Here is a 16,132-nt window from a genome sequence, read left to right as displayed (position 1 = left end):
GCACAGTGTTATTGCTTTTCCAATGGTTTCATACTGGCAGTAAGGCATATTAGCAAACGTTGGAAAAAAGGAAACACTAATTTTATGGATAATATTTGCCAATCCCATAGCAGAAATTTGGACACCAGAATATAGAGTCAACCCACATGAACTCTACTATTTTTGATATATTTATTTTAGTTATATATCAAATGTACATGGTTGCCATCTCACAAAAAGTGATGCTGGACAGTGTACAGCAATTAATAAAACAATAAACATATACAAAGAGTCATTATTAAAAATGCAAGAAATCACAAGGCAAGAAGAAAGAATATGTGTTAAGTTGCAGCCAGTTTGATATCCAGAGATATTATGCTAAGAAATGCAGATTCCTTAGAGCAGGGGTCAGCAACCTGAAACAGTGAAAGAGCCACTCGGAACCGGTTCCCTCACAAAAGGAAAAACTGGGAGCCGCAAAAAATGTGTGCACATGTGCGTACATGCGCGCATACGCAGAACAGGGTTTGACTGAAGAGTGGAGCCAAGGTGAGATATGCACCTACCCTGCATATTTGAATTGATTGGTTGAACTTTTTTAGTCCCACTTTTTTTTTTTTGGACTGCACATGGCAGTGGACTGGGAGCCGCAGGAGACGGCTGAAAGAGTCGCATGCAGCTCCTGAGCCGCGGGTTGCAGACCTGTGCCTTAGAGTCATCAAGGGGGAATAGACACAGAAATTCTAGATTTTAGAGAAGGGTTCCTCAAATGTAACTTCCAAACCTCATAGCTGAGGCCTAGCAAGACTGCACCAGTCCAGTACTAAAGCATGATTTATTGCTCATAATTTGGCTCCCTGCCAGTTAGCTCTGGATCTCAGGATTACCATAATTCTGTATTGTGATTCATGTCGCCCAACTATGCCTTGGGTTCTGACTTGATTAATTTGCTTTTTATACAATACAAACAATTGTGCTTGACTTTTGGATTGCTTTTTGAGCACATTTCCCTGAACTACTTTGTCTTTCAAAGCAAGACAGGGCCAAGATGACAAAAATAGCTTGAATGGATACATGGAGAAGCAAAGGATACAGAAATGGGAAAGTGCTATCTCAAAGAATGTATCTATATTGTAAAGGTACCCATACAGGTGTGTACCTTAGTTTGAGACTTCAGTGCCAAAACAAATATCATATCAATAAATTGGAAATACTGTTATCAATCATTTCTCCATACAATTGTTTTCTTTTTTTATTAGAAATATATAAAAGTAATGATTTTGTTATTGCAGATAAATGAAGTATGAAATAAAAACACTAACAGTTTTTTAAAAATTGATGTTCATTTTTTTAAAAGCTTTCCACATTAAATCCACGATTCTCTGAATCTTATTATGGGAAGGAGGGATATAGTTATTCACACACACACACACACACACACACACAGAGAGAGAGAGAGAGAGAGAGAGAGAGAGAGAGAGAGAGAGAGAGAGAGAACGTAAATTCATTGCTGGAGGGCTATTTTGAATTTTCAGAGAATTGGATACTGAACCACAAAGCCACATTACATTATAAAAATTACTGAAATGTTAACATCCTATGAAAGCGCAACCATCAATCATACAATGAATGCTACCACCAAAAAACAAAGCTAAAGAAATGTCCAGTGCTTTTTAACCAGAGATGTCAGCAGGGGATGGCTTTAAAAAAATCAATATGGCTGCGGTTGAAGCCCTCTCCTTTTTTTAATATGTGTTCTGACTTGCACAAAAAAGGGGTGAGGCTTCAATTATGTGATTGGCTGCCATCTTTAACTTTTTTTTATCTCCTTCCTACTTTTGTCTCTAAAGCTATTTTTCAGGTTGGGAAATGAAATGTGGACAAATGATGGTCTAACATAACATATTACAACAAAAACAATTTATAATATATAATAGTAGATTATTAAGAGCTCTCTGTCTAGGATGGCTGAGACATGGACTTCAGACTCTTCTGTCATTTGGCTTTACAAGAAAGAAAAAGAACCGGATTGGCAAGGATTTTTCTGAAACAGAAACTTCTCATTTGTTTCCCGTCACAAGAATGAACAAGAGAAAAATAGTTTCACTTTACCATAAATCACATGTCCTGTACCTTAAGCTTAAGAAGGAGCTATAATAACAATATAACAGATTTTATGTTTGGCTTGAAGATATACCTTCCACAATTTCATCATTAAATATGTGAAAGATTGTCATACATACAGACTGAAATAGAAGATATTTTAGTTTTAAATATCCTTTAAATATCCAGCTGATCTTATGTAGGCATGCATTTATTTTTTTATAACTCTCAAAACTATAAAATAAAGATAGGTAAGCAAAATCCAAACTTACAATTATTATTCTATTTAATAGCTTTTGTGCACAAATTATTTATGTCATGAAAATGAGCACTGCAGTTAAAAGAAGGTAAGTTTTAATTCCAAAGCAACATTTATTGCTTATTAACAGCATTCTGGCTTAATGCTCATTCTGTGGCTGACAATAAGATCTTTTTTCTCTTTTTCTATAACTTGGAGAACTTGAGTTTTTAACTTATATAACTTTTATAGAAGGAGTAGCACATTATCAGTTTGCCCTGCTATTCTTTATAATTATAGGTAATCCTCCACTTATGACCAGAATTTCCAAGTGTATCACATCCTATTTTACAAACTTCATTGTGATACTTGTTAAGTTAATCACTGCAGTTAATTGAATCATGCAGCCATTAGGCAAATCTGGCTTCCTCCATTGACTCTGCTTGTTGGAAGCCAGCTGGGGACATCGCAAATAGTGATCACATTATCCACCCGGGACACTTCAACTGTCTTAAACACTGTACATACTATTTGTCAAGTGCCCAAATTTTGATCATGTGACTTTGGGACTGCTGCAATGGATGTAAGTATGAAACTGACTGTAAGTTGCTTTTTAAAATGCCATTGTAAGTTCAAATGGTCGCTAAGTCAATGATTGTAAGTCGAGGACTACCTGTATTGCATAATTTATCATGAAATGGCTGGCAAAGATGTTAAACAAATTGTTACCCTATCCAGGAGTCTTCAAAACTATTTGCAGTAAGGGTATTTCCCTTATAAAGATTCACATATTTATGTTCAATTGATCTTGAAAATATGTCATTCAGAAAAAGAATTAAACAATTATAGTTTAAAAAAACTGAATGGGAGGAAACAGATTGCTTAATTGCTATTTACAGTTTTTTCCCCATCAAAATGTTATCACAAGACAATATTACATACAATATTGATTTTATTTATTAAGAACTGATATTTTCCATCTCAGACTACATTTTTCTTCAGCCAGTCCTCATCATTTGTTTTTTTTAACAAAATTTGCATTTGATGAACACTTCAAACAGATGTGGTCATCTCCCCCGCCTTTTAAAAACAGTTTACTATATAAAAAGATATATTAGGTGTAATGGTTAAGGTGCTGGCCTAGAAAGCAGGGGATTTAATTTGAGGCCTCCCTTAAATATGAAAGCCAGCTGGGTCACTGGGTTATCGCTCTCTCTCAGCCCAACTGAGTTCCGAGAGTTGTTGTTGGAAAATAGTAGGCAGGAGTAGGTATGTTTGCTGCCTTGAGTTATAGATATACAAGTGTGGAATAAAAAAAGATGGGATAAAAAAAATCCTCTAGTGAAGCACATGGTCATGGACCTTGCATGCTCTGAAGAAGGTGAGAGCTATCCCAGAGGTTCAACCATACTGAACAGGTCTCATCTGAGGATCCTGATGAAGTATATCTCTCCTGTAAACAGTATGGGGACATATAACTTACAGAAAATTAGACTGTATCGGTCCTTGCTTGGGTCAACTAGGACTGTGGTCAATGTTGGAGATCTTGGACATCAGGTGACAAGTGGGCTATAGGACTCAGAACTGAGCAATCAGGAGCAGGAGCAGCAGCAGCAGGACTATTGCAAATATACAGACTGAACGCAAAAAAAACCCCACAACGATTTGCTATTACAAATCAAGACCAGTGTGAAGAGGCTATTTGAAAATAATGTAGAAAGAACTACATCCAGAATCAATAATAGTAGGGCAGAGGCTAGCAGATCAATATCAGTTTATAATATGAAATAAAGTATTTACAGAAATAGAATAAGAACTGCAAAGGTCTGCCCAATGTAATTATCCCTGAAGTCTTGCTAGAAGTAGCTCAGACAGAAGGGAAAAATGAGGAGTTGGTAATAGAGAAAGCCAGCATTGCTAATGAACCATTCTCATTCCCAAACAAAGCACCTTCTCCTCTACCTTCTCCTCAGAAAGAACAAAGTCCTGCAATTGAAAAATAAGAACTGAAATGAAGAATAACTGAGCATCTAGAACAGCACAAAAATAACAAAATTAAGTAGTCTGCTTTAAACAAAAACAAACAAAAAATGCACCTAGCCAAAGTATTACAAGATGCCAATTTTGTAATATCAAATATAAGCACTAGCTCACCGCAGGAAATGTGATGTACAAGTGATGTACAACACAGCTACAGTATAACTGAAAATCTTGGATACAAAAGCAATCAATAACAAGAAAAACAACAACCCTAAACTATGCACCAAGTAAGTCCTGGAAATAGTAAAGCAGGAAATAACAGCCGTACCTAAGAAAATAGGCAGGTACAAAGCTTGAATTGCACCTTTCAGCCAGAGTCTCCCATTTTAGTCTAATCAGAAAGGTTTATACCAATTCATCAATGGAGTGAGTGCAATGAACCATCCAACATCTGACAAAAAAAAAACAGTGCAGTTCTGGGCACAACTATAGAACAATACAGAGAAATACAACAAGAATGCAGCTTGGATAAAGGAAGTGGAGAAGGTAAAAAAGTTGAAATGAAAGAACTTCTAACAACAGCAGAAATGGTGGAGAAAAGGGCAAGGAAGATCAAGAACTGGTCAGTACCACATGAAGATGAACTGCATAATATTTGGTTGAATCATCTGGCCAGTCTGCACTCATTCATTTCCAAGCACTTTAACAATATATAGCAAGGAACTGAAATTGAAGATTGATTAACATCTGGCAAAACCTACCTGATAATGAAAGATCCAACAAAGGGGGAAGCACCAAGTAGCTACTGGCCAATTACCTGATTACCAACATTAAAATTGCTAACTGGTATGGTAGTAGATGCAGTCCAACAGCATCCAGTTGAAAACAAGTTATTTCCACAGAAGCAGAAAGAAATAGCAGAGGAACAAAAGATCAGTTCTTAATTGACAAGATGATTTTGGAAAACTGTAAGAAAAGAAGAAAACTTGAATGTAGCTTGATTGATTACAAGGAGGTATCTGACTCCCTGCCACAGGACTAGATAATCAAGAACCTAAAAATAATAGGAGTCAGTAAAAACATCTGAAGCTTTGTGAAAAGACCAATGGCATAATAGAAGGCACAATTGCTAGTCAATATATCTGACATATATATTGGGAGAGGTTAATATCAAGGAAATTTAATTAATTTCAAGGAAATTCACTATCACCACTGCTGTTTGTCATGGCATTGATTCCTCTGTCAATGATACAGAAGAAGTCAGATATGGCTATCAAACATAAAAAAACAACTGCCAGCCCCTTTACACTGATGATTTGAAATGGAATCACTACTTAACACTGTCCAAATATATAGCCAGGATTTTGCACTGGAGTTTGGACTGGCAAGCAAGAACTGGTGGGACCACAAATAGACAAAATAATAGAAAATAAAGAAGCTAATGTGTTCTAGGACTTTAGAATTCAAACAGACAAGCATCTGCCATACAACACTGTAGACAAAATCACGTTGATAAGGAAAAAAAAGTCTGGATAATGGATATTGTAATACCTGGAAATAGCAAAAAGAATAGAAGAGAAAGAACTGGGGAAAAATCACAAAATACAAAGACCTGTTAATAAAACTAGAACAACTGTAGCAAAAGAAAGCAAAGATAGAACCCATAGTAATAGGTACCTTGGAGCATCTGGAGCATCATTTGAATACCACTGGCATTGACAAAATCACCATGAGTCAATTGCAAAAGGCAGCTTTACTTAGAACAGGTTACATCCTGCAACAATACCGTTAATATTACAATATCTGCTTATTCCAGATCCTTGGGAAGGACTTGATAGATGGATAAAAATGACAATCCAGTTTAGTTTGATTCTGCAACCAACCATAGTAAGGGATCAGTAATATAGCAATTTATATAAAAATACTAGGAGACAAAAAAAGTTAAAGAGGGGAGAACTATCTGGTTTCATGTCTGAGGAGTTCTGGGAATTGAAGTCCACAAGTCATAAAAGGGCCAAGTTTAAAGACCCCTGGCCTATACTATTTATTACACACAGAAGACCAAAGTCCCCTGGAGTGCACAACCACAGTTGCAGAATTATGTGACTCTTTGCCATTAAATATTATCAGAAGAATTGTGCCCAAGGCTGAATTTTACTAAAGTGCCACTGTAATCTTCCTGAACTATTTAGTTTAGCTCTTTAGATTGGACACTTCATTTATGCGGCAACTTGAAGTGAAAAATGTTGACTTATTGCTTGGCAGCTGATTTATGGTGAGTTGTAAACTAATTATGAGTTTTTATCATGAGGGCTAGGACTTCAAGCTACAAATTCAGATTTCAATAACTGCTATTACTCTTTGAAACTGACTTGCCAGGAAACAACTATTAATATGCCAGCAATTTGAAAAATTAGGAGACTGTAACAAGTTGCAATCATTGTTGTTAGTTGCGAAGTCATGTCTGACCCATTGTGACCCTATGGACAAAGTTCCTCCAGGCCTTCCTGTCGTCTACCATCTTCTGGAGTCCATTTAAGCTCACGCCTACTGCTTCAGTGACTCCATCCAGCCACCTCATTCTCTGTTGTCCCCTTCTTCTCTTGCCCTCAACCTTTCCCAGCATTAGGCTCTTCTCCAGTGAGTCCTTCCTTCTCATTAGGTGGCCAAAGTATTTGAGTTTCAACTTCAGGATCTGACCTTTTAAAGAGAAGTCAGGGTTGATCTCCTCTAGGACTGACCGGTTTGATTGCCTTGCAGTCCAAGGGACTCACAGGAGTCTTCTCCAGCACCATAGTTCAAAGGCTTCAATTCTTTGGCCCTCAGCCTTTCTTATGGTCCAACTTTCACTGCCATACATTGCAACTGGGAAGACCATAGCCTTGACTATACACACTTTTGTTGGCAGGGTGATGTTTCTGCTTTTTAGTGTGCTGTCTAGCTTTGCCATGGCTTTCCTCCCAAGGAGCAAGTGTCTTTTAATTTCTTGGCTGCAGTCCCCATCTATGGTGATCTTGGAGCCCAGGAAAATAAAATCTGTCACTACCTTCATTTCTTCCTCATCTATTTGCCAGGAATTGAGAGGGCTGGATGCCATGATCTTGGTTTCTTAATGTTTAATTTCAACCCAACTTTTGCACTCTCCTTCTTCACCCGCAACAAGAGGCTCTTTAGTTCCTCTTCACTTTTTGCCATTAGAGTGGTATCATCTGCATATCTTAGGTTGTTGATATTTCTTCCGGCAATTTTAATTCCAACTTTTGATTCATCAAGCCCTGCCTTTCTCATGATGTGCTCTGCATATAAGTTAAATAGGCAGGGTGACAGTATACAGCCTTGCTGGACTCCTTTCCCAATTTTGAACCAATCAGTGGTTCCGTGTCCAGTTCTCACTGTTGCTTCTTGGCCCACATATAGGTTTCTCAAGAGACAAATAAGATGGTCTGGTACTCCCATCTCTTTAAGAACTTGCCACAGTTTGTTGTGATCCACACAATCAAATGCTTTAGCATGGTCAATGAAGCAGAAGTAGATGTTTTTCTTGAACTCCCTACCTTTCTCCATGATCCAGCGTATGTTGGCAATTTGATCCCTAGTTTCTCTGCCTTTTCAAAATCCTGCCTGTACTTCTGGTAGTACTCAATCCACATACTGCTGGAGTCTAGCTTGTAGGATTTTAAGTAATCCCCTTCATGGATTGCTGCCTTGTCATGGTGAAGGGGCTTGTGTAATTCAATGAAGCTATGAGCTATGCCGTGCAGGGCCACCCAAGATGGACAGGTCATAGCAGAGGGTTCCGACAAAACGTGATCCACTGGAGAAGGAAATGGCAACCCACTCCAGTATCTTTGCCATGAAAACCCCATGGAGACTACCAAAAGTTGCAATCAGGAACTGTCTATCTTTCTTTCAAAAAAAATTTGGCTTAATTTAGCATAGTAAACCTCTGGTGTGTAATTGTGTGTGTGTGTGTGTGTGTGTGTGTGTGTGTGTGTGTGTGTGTGTGTGTGTGTGAGAGAGAGAGAGAGAGAGAGAGAGAGAGAGAGAGAGAGAGAGAGAGAGAGAGAGAGAGAGATGCATACAGTGTTAGACATCTCTTAGAAGCCTCAAAGCATTATTTTAAAAAAAACAATTATTGTTTTTATTGTTACTATTATTTAACATGGTTACCATCATTACTAAATTCCAGATCAGCTTAAGCTAGGTAGCTGTTACACATTTCTACAGGAGCACATGTTACATCTATATATGTGTATTTATAATTTTAAGTACACACATGGACATAGGCAAATATATTATAGCAGAGCTTGATAGCTACACCTGCTTTCTATCATGTAGATAAATGTATTATTTCTAATTATACTACAAGATGGAGTTTAGGTAAATGGTAATTTTGGTTATGAATCTAAAATGTACTAAAAGCCTCAAGCTGATCAAGAACATAAAATGACACTGTTGTATAAAATAGCTACTGGATGTTATATCCAAAAGAGCTTCTAGCACAGCAAGTTCTCATAGTGAAAATTAAACTGAAGGTCAATTAAGCCCTTCTTTTTGAATGAGCAAGATAAATGGATCATATTACTCATGAGACAACACGATAATTTAAGAAAAGAAAATGAGTAACTTTAGGAACTGGGAACACTGGGGTATTTATAACCAGCAGCTCCTATACTGCCAGCTGCTGCACTGGAACAGTGCCCTTTAATAAAACTAAGATGGTGTCCAGTAAATGCTAATCTGCAATCACTGTAATTTGTGGGACTGAATTTGTACCTCCTGGTGATTATTTGAACCTTTAGTGATGCAAGCTGGTTGTCTGTCTAGTTGCCTGTTTTCAAGGGGAGGTCTCAGTGCATCATGACATTGTCACACGAATAGTATGATTATGTAATTAGCATCATTCACATTTTGAAGATTGTTGCCATTAAGAAAGTCACATCATTTGCACAATGACATTGTGACATGGTTGTTATTCATTCTGCCATTACTCCCAGATTCCTAAGCTTACTGCTATATCTTAGCAAATTTCATTCCAGTAAAATGGACATGGGAAGAGATTACATTACATTACAAAATAGGGTAGAGAAAGAAGCTAATACAAAGTGGTAACTGTATCTGCATAATCTAACAGGTATCTCCATAGGTTCTCTATATAATATGAGCAAAGATATTTTGAAGGCAGTCAGTCATTTTTATTGGAGTCCTCAGGATTGGCCATGCAATAGATAGTAACTATGGCATTTGCTAAAAGAGAATAAAAAAGAGAGGAATTAGTTTGATATCCTATGAAGTATCCTATCATATCCTATAAGTGTTTAGAATAATTGTCTTTACACAAAGTTGGCAGAAAAGAAACCTTGATAATAGAAATTCCTACCCTATGTAATATTTTAGATTTTTTTTAAAAAAAGACTAATTATTTTCTGAAACTTTATATTTTAATTATATAATCTTACTGTCTTAGCTGATAAATATGTGCTTACTAGTTTTGTAAAAACTGTAAACTATACCATCTTAAAGTCTCAAATATTTTTTTTTCACTTTGAACTTTACCTTGGGGGTCCTTGGTGCACTCTGAGCTTGGCTGTTTTCTTGCACTAGCACTGATGGTGTTACCTAGTTTGGGTAATAAAATATCTAAAAGAAAACAATCAAGCTCAGAGAGGACCACTCATTTCAGCCCTGAGCTACAAATATTATTCTTTATTTGAACTTTATATGAACAGAAGATAAGGCAGGCCATGGCTGTGCTATAGGATCCGTTCAGAATAAAAAATTTTGTATTGACAATAACAGAATACTATTATTGTAAGAGTTCATAAAAGGGAGGGTAAATAAAAAACCATAAGAATTATTGAGATGAAAAATATTATCATCTGTTCACAACAATGTGAAGTCACAGCTGGTGTTGGTCTTCATATGCATTGAGGTCTTCTCAAGAACCTACGTACAATTGAAAATGTCTCATTTAAATAATGAATAGACAATTTAATGCCCTTCAGAGGCCTTAACTTTCATTAGTTCCATTAGTTATGGAATGTATTGTCCAGAACAGCCGATAGGCATCAGAGTGCTTGATTCTGATAAGTTGCTGTAGCCTAAATTCACTTGTATCCAAAGACAAGCATACCATATCTTGCAAACTCCAGATGACTTACTAGATAACAAAAAAGGTTTATGTTATCTTTTTGTTTCCAAGTAGGCCAGATTTTGCAACCCAGCTACAATAGATCTATTTGATAAGGAATGAAATTTGAAGGGAATTTAGGAGTCAGAATTATTGCTATTTGTGTGAATCAAATGAAGGACTTTTGAGTCAGAGAGGTAAAATATTGTACCTTCATCAGAATTTAAAGCACACTCATCTTCATTTGCTGAATTTCTATTATCATTTTGGGTATGTTCCTCCAAACACCTTTGACTAGTTGATGGCATTTCTCCTTCAGGACTTTTTGAATGAATGTTAAGTGATGCTTTAAAAAAGAAAACAGATCCTTACATTTTTATCCATTAAGCATTGATATAACATAATAGAATTACTGTATCCTGATTTTTTTTGAAATGTGGGAATAAACCATACATATGCATATATACACATTCACACATGTAACAGCACAGATATGTCTGTGCACAGACATACCATGTATACTCTTTGGAAATATCCATTTTCGCCAAACCTGGCAGCAAAAATATGCAGTACCTAAGTATATATATGCTTGCAAATGTAGTTTTTGTTCTAAAATATCAACTGTCTACAATTAAACAGGACAATCTAGGCTTATATATATGCAGGCTTGTATCTATATAGGCCTGTATATGTGCATTACATTACAGTGTGATCTGAGTAGTCTGGCAAGATAAAGTAGTTCCCTGTTTTTAGCCAGGTCTAAATGATATTCTATCTTTGACTTTGCACTGTATGGCACTTCCCCAAATTGAGTTCGTGCACAACTTGAGGGTTCTTCTGGACTTGTGGCTCCTGCTCAAGGAACAGATGGCAGCCGTGGGTAGGAAGCTTTTGTACAGATTTATCTAGCGTGCCAATTGTGCCCTTTCCTGGACCGGGAGGCCTTGCTCATGGTCACTCATGCCTTGGTCACCTTTACATAATTTAGATTGTGATCCTTTGGTCAGTGAAAAGATTTTTCTATGATTTATGATTGAAATAAAAAACCAAGGTCTGATTTCAGACCTGGAGAACTGTTTGGTCTATCAAATCTGTCTACCACCAATTTCATTAAACTAAACATATAAACTTATAAACAGCTTTCAAATTTCTTTCCTGACTGTTTTAAAAAGATTGACATCTCTGGTAGAAAACAAAAAGAAAAGATTTAAGGAGTAGCATCTGTGGGATTAATTACAACTGTGCCTAAAATACAAAATTCCATAAATGTAAGAGGTTTAAAGAGTCCCTTCTGTTATTTTTAGTAGCAGAAAAATTGGCCTCAGTCACATAGTCTGAGCCTAGCCAAGTTATTGTTTGTTCAAGACATCACATGCTATATATCTCCACGTAGGATGGTAACATCATGAGATTAGTGCTTCATTATTACTTAGAAGAAATGAAATAAATATGACATACCGAAAAGAAACTTTTGAACCCTGCTTGTCAAATCAAAAGCACCTAGAGCTTATTAAATGTAATGAAACTATACATAAAAGAGAAGAAATACTTCACATGAGCTTGACTTTGAGTATTTAACAGTGAAAATTAATTCAAAATATTTCTCTCCCTCTTATAGAAAGCTTCACAATGATTTAAAACTCTTCTAAATTAAGGACAATATTTACTCTGGTCTTGTGTTATTGATTTGACAAACACGGATGTAGTTGCTCTGCCTATTCAACTTAGAACTTGGTTTGCCTAGAATATTGAATGGGTGCAGTTAGTAAGAATACTTAAATGTATCATAATTTTATGCAATTTGGAGGATCACATCTATGAATGCCATGACTCCAAAATCTCTTCTCTCCCCTCCTTCTCCTCCTCTCTTCTGTCCTCCTCATTCTTCACCTCTTCTCTGTTCCCTTTCTTTGACTAAGAGGCCTGCTGTTTGAGGATTTTAGAATTATTATCTATAATTTGGTAACTTCTAAATTAGAATTCTGTAATGCTAGGTGAAGGACTGTTATTGAAGATAGTTCAGAAACTCCATTGATCAGAAATGTGATTGTAAGTCACTTACTGTTACTAACTGCCCAGAACATATTGTGCAATTACTGGAAAAAAAATGCATCAATCACCAGATCTTTTTGAGCTTAAAATCAAGCTATTGTTGTAATACTGATTGTGAAAGTCCCATGTGGTCCCATCCATAATATTATGGTAATACCTTCACCACTGAAACCAGTCTCAGGGACAGAGATTTTGGATTATTGATGCTGTGGATGAAGTGAGAATGATGCCCACAAAGAACAGAGCCTTTGTCAATTCTGCATTCTAGTGAGGGAACATATTCCCTTATATAGTCCATGTTATTCTTTCTGCCAGTGAAAATTCTTGTTTTTCAAGAATAAAGTCCATCTTATTCTACCAAATATTTGGAAAATTATTTTCTGGTCTGTTGTTGCCTATGCCTCATAGACAATATCTTTTTGATATGTATTATTGTGGGACTTTTCTTATTTCAGCAATATATTTGTTGACCTTATTATTTAACTTACATTTAACCTACATTAAATGTTAAATAATTGGCTGATCTGCAACATTATGGTGTTACTGTAAATAAGCACGGGAGTCTACAAGGACCAAGGAAGACAAATGATAAAACGTGCATAACGGCATTGTCATATAAATGCTGCAGCTTTTGTATTTTCATTAAGCTGAAAGTATAAAATGGTGGCATTTCCATGAAAACAACACAGTATATATTCACATTTTAAAATAATTATGGTTTGCTGCAGATGGTGCTATGTTTTGTCCTTCATTTAAAAATTTAGTTCTGAAGGACCCAACAATAATTTATGATTTTACTTACCAGTCTTCCTTTGTCTTATTTTAACAAGAATCAACATTACTGTGACGGCAAAAAGTAGAAGTAGAACAGGAACTGGTATCGCAATTGCCAATAGATTTTGTTCACCGTATGAAGATCTGAAAATAGATAAAGTACAAAGGTCCAGAAGATACTTTACTAGAGTTTGGAGTTTATTGATTCATAGTCCAGCCATAACAATGCATCAATCCTGTCAGACAAGGAATTTCAGCTGGTGGGGTCCAGGAGAACAGTCTTCTCTGCTGTGGCTCCTGCCCTTTCGAACATCTTACCTGTCCCCTGGATGAGATCGGTTTCTGCCCTCCTGACTTTCTGTAAGGGCCTGAAAACCTCAGTCAGACAGTTGGCTTGGGGGCCCAAAGGGGGGCTTAATGCTGGAGGTGGTTGATGGACTAATAGCAGATCCCACCTTAACCCCTGAACACCTTGTTCCTTCCCTCCCCATCCTTTTACCTTAACTTATAATGTTATTGCTATATAGATTTGTATTGTTAATTGTTTTTGACTATGTAAGCCACCACAGTTGCTTTGTGGCAAGATGGGCAGCAAATAAATTTAATAAATAAATAGTCCAGATTAAGATATATAAAAATAATCAAAAGTTAGAAAAAAAGCCTGAAATAGTTAATAAGGCAAGGAAGGAACCAAATGACTTCTGTAAGCCATATCTATTGATAATTATTTTGAAACCTTCTTGAATTATGTGGAAATTGGCCAAATATAAGAGAAGTATTGGCATCTTGATCATAAAAGCACTTAAATACATGTTAAAAATTTATCACATATGCTGTTAAAATGTCTATTGTACATTTAGTGTATTACCAACCATCAGAAAATTTAACTGTTCCCTTGATGCAGAAGACTCTTTATCAATCATGATGATTCCACCTAGCACTGAGGAAAAATGTAGATAATAATATTGAATGCTCTGGCTTTTAAGAACTGTATCTGTACCTCTTCATTCTATTTTTTTTTGGGGGGGGGGAATAAGTGGTTACCTCTTTGAGCAAGTGAGTAGGAATTATAACTGGTGGGTTAAGACCACCTGGAAACCTCTGGAAACTTAAACTGTTCCAGAATGCAGCAGTGTGAACAGCGGTGGGCTTGTGACTACCTTGTTAAATGAACTACATTGGTTGCTAGTTTGCTTTTGAGTGTGATTAGAGGATTAGAGTGTGATTTATGAGGTCCTATATCACCTACATCACCTAGGTATTTGATGGACTTTTCTTGTGGTGTTTATTATTATTTATTTATTATTTAGATTTATATACCGCCCTTTCCCGAAGGTGTTGACCTAGACACCTTGATCCAACTGGCACAGCTTTGGCACAGCTTTGATTAAGCAGTGCCATCTATAGGGACCTAGGAAGTGTGCCTTTTCTGGCAAGATGCCAATGATCTGAAATGTGGTTCCCCCAAAGAGAGCAATATTTTTTATTTAACTGGAAGAACAGTTATTTTTTTATCTATTTATGCACCTGATGGCATTTTGGAGGACCTTAAATGCCTGACTCTTCTTTAAGGCTTCGGGCTAATCCTTAACTTACAACTATAAATGAGTCTGAATTTATGGTTTTAAGTTGATGTGATCAGAAGTAATTTTTTGCCCTTTTCAGAGCAGTAATTGGCAAACGCTGAAGTTGTTGAGTGAACCTATTCATTTGAAACAGGAAAAAAATGCCCCAAACCTACAAAAAGCCTCACATATTATGGTCATGCGTTATAAGCCTCCCAGAATTGATTGGATTTGGGCCACATTTAAGCCAAATAACATTCATATTTCTTTTTTTTTATTCCCTCTGTTTCCAGTATAAGGATTTACAGGTAGTCCTTGACTTACAACCACAATTGGGGCCAGGATTTCTATGACACATTGTGATGGTGGATCTCAGTTTCAAACACTTTGCATGGTTTTAACTAGTGCTCTCCTCAGTGTTGTACATTAAACAATATCATGGTCAAAGTAGGAATTAGGAGAATCACATTTACACCATAGTATAGAAATTCTCCCCAGCTTGATGCCATCCAGAGTTTGTTGGCACCAATGTTTAACCACCAGGTTTTTGCACTAAATTAGAGCAAGCTGATACAGTCAATCTGAAACAAATACAAGGAAGAAGTAGACAGCTCAGATGAAGGGGCAGCTTGAAGTCATTGTAAAGATCTGGCTGTTTTCCTATGCCTTGGGCCAGTGTGGCTGAAGCCCCCTTTGCAGGATGTGGGGTGTTATTGGGTGCCTGCCAGGTTTATTATTTTGTCCCCCCCCCTTTTTTTTTTCTTTTCTATTTGGTTTTGCTGTTTGTTGCTTGGTATTGAACTATTTTCATATTGTCTGATGTTTTGTGAGCCGCCCAGAATCATTTGGAATCAGGTGGCAACAAATCAAATTAAATCAAACAACTGGAAATATGCAAGAATAAAATTAGGAGTCAGTAGAGAGCATTAAGAGCTGTTCCACTGGCACCTGTCTTTTGTGCATGATGGAAAATGTTTTTCTTTTTTTTTAACTCATCATTAATGCTCAAAACAAGATTACTTAATTGATCAAAAATTACCTTTGAATGATATGGGAACTGCAAATTTGTTTGCTCGTAGGAAGGCATAGAACCTTAGCTTTAAAACATTTAATTACCGCAGGGATGTGTTTGTTGCCCTACATGTTAAATATGTAATTATTGCATTGGAGACTTTTTAGGCATGCAGAGAAAGATCTGAGGAGTGAAGCTTCAAGGAAGAAGATGACTGAAAACAGATGCCAAGATATTTAAAGGTCTTTACCTGCTCAGTTCAGTTGCTGTTGATCTTCCAACTGTGGGGATGATTAGTG

Source organism: Vipera berus (genome assembly GCF_964194415.1).
Source record: "Vipera berus genome assembly, chromosome: 3".
NCBI classification, from domain to species: domain Eukaryota; kingdom Metazoa; phylum Chordata; class Lepidosauria; order Squamata; family Viperidae; genus Vipera; species Vipera berus.
The sequence above is the reverse complement of the archived record's forward strand: the minus strand, read 5'-3'. Positions refer to the sequence as shown.